The sequence below is a fragment of the Prorops nasuta genome, unplaced genomic scaffold (assembly GCF_024137725.1).
Source record: "Prorops nasuta isolate Cenicafe-Biocafe unplaced genomic scaffold, Cenicafe_Pnas_1.2 PNAS00007, whole genome shotgun sequence".
NCBI classification, from domain to species: domain Eukaryota; kingdom Metazoa; phylum Arthropoda; class Insecta; order Hymenoptera; family Bethylidae; genus Prorops; species Prorops nasuta.
In genome coordinates, this window is record NW_027116804.1 from 3565530 (window position 1) to 3567599 (window position 2070).

Sequence of the window (2070 nt, forward strand, 5' to 3'; positions counted from 1 at the left end):
CTTCCCCCCGCACACCCGCACCCCCCCTCACCACCATGTCACAGGAACCCAAGACACTTCCCCCCGCACACCCGCACTCCCCTCACCACCGTGTCACAGGAACCCCCTAGCTACCACTACTTCCACTTTCTTTGTGATATGTCATTCATTCTTCCACCATGTGTTAATCCTCCAGTTACTTTCATTGTACGCATTAAACCTTGTTCTATGGCCATATCTGACATTACTCCACACCAAAATTTATCAGAGCGACGGATTGTAAAGTATCCAAGATTTGTAAATTTATTAAATTCATCATCAGACATTCTTTCACGTAAGTTTCCCATATCTTGTAAATAAAGTTGAGCACTCTTCGCATAAAGGAAATGACCGCTAGCGTGAAATATTGGAATTATTTTCTTAATAGTTTCTAAATGAAGATTCCAATTTCCAGAACGCTCTGCCTCAATGAATTGTTTCATTAAAGTTACCATTCTAAAATATTGAATAAAAAGTTTTGCGTTGGACCTCTTCCCTCCATTATTTTCATTTGTTCCTGGAATTTAGAACATGTCCTTCGTAGGAACTCGTTATTGACAATATTTTGTATTATTGTTGAGTCTGGACAGGCAAGAAATAAATCTAATTCATCACGTTCTTCGTCTTGGAAATCAATTTCATCCATAATGATTTTAGCCAAACACATGTGAGTTATTGTATGAGCGCGTACCGCTCGACTATATGCGTGGCCAAGTAAAATTTTATTAACACTATTTTCTGCATAAATCGTTGTTAATACAGCTTCAATTCCGCTGCCATTCATAATACTACCTATTAAACCAAGGAAAGACATTAAAAGATGAAAACCTCCTAGTCTGACTACTATTTTATTGAAATCAAACCTATCATTTACATTTGCAACAATGTCTCGAGCTTTCCAATACAACGGTTGATCAAATGTAACAAAAATAGTATTTTGATTGCAAGATTTACCCAATCGAACTGCTTCTATGAGAGATGTGAAAATAGTATCATAATTTGAAGGAGGAGCATTAATGAAAGGAAGAGCTATTATTTTAGATTTAACATAAAACAGATCCTTCTTTACATTTTCCATGAAACCATTCCAGCCTACAATTTCTCTAACTTTAGCCCATTTACCGTAAAGCCACATCATATCTATCGATGTTGGCATAATTTGTTCATGAATTTCCTGTGCGCCTAAAATATCAGTAACTTTGACTTTTTGTAAACCTTGATATTTTGCTTTTTCGTACGTTTGAATATTTATAATTCCGTACTCATCTATAGAAGTAGAATACCTTTTTGTAGGCATTCGACTAAAAGAAGTATCAGGGTTGATTGCATCATATGGTGTTAAACATTGAATTCCACCCATGCAATGAAACGTTCCATATCCATCAATGGTGCATGTATTAAAATCAGCATTATCAAATACAAATTGAGAGAAGGCATGGGGCAGAAAAATGCGTGGAGGACGCTTAATGGATGCTGTCTGAAATAAATTTATTTCGCTATAAGAAGCTGAAAAACCAAATGAGGATAAAATATCAATTAATTTTCTAGAAGCAAATTGTTTAAACAGAAATACGCCTATTCCAAGTAAAATAGGTGAAATAAAGGAACGTGGACGAATAGCAGATATAATTGCATGTCCGATTGAAGTACATTTTCTTTGCCATGCACATTCATCACCTTTCTTCGACTTCATAATCATTTCTGAAAGAAAAACTTTTAGGCTATTTGGTATATCGTCAGTAGCATTTTTCATAAATTTATCGCATGGTGGATAATTATTTAAATCATAAACTTTGGAACGCACTTCTTCTACGATGATAGCAGCTGCTTCTCGAACCACGCGTAATTTTTCTTCTTGAATATTAGTATTTCTTTTTTTATACCAATCTTCAGCAAGCAATTTATAGCCGGTATTTTTAAAACAAACGATGGTTTCACGCTTATTCATTTCAAAGAAAACAATTTCATCTTCATGCTTTTCTTTCAATCGCATTTTTACCGTTCGCTTATCTGGCCGATGTTCTTCGCTAATTTCATTCATTAATTCTGTAA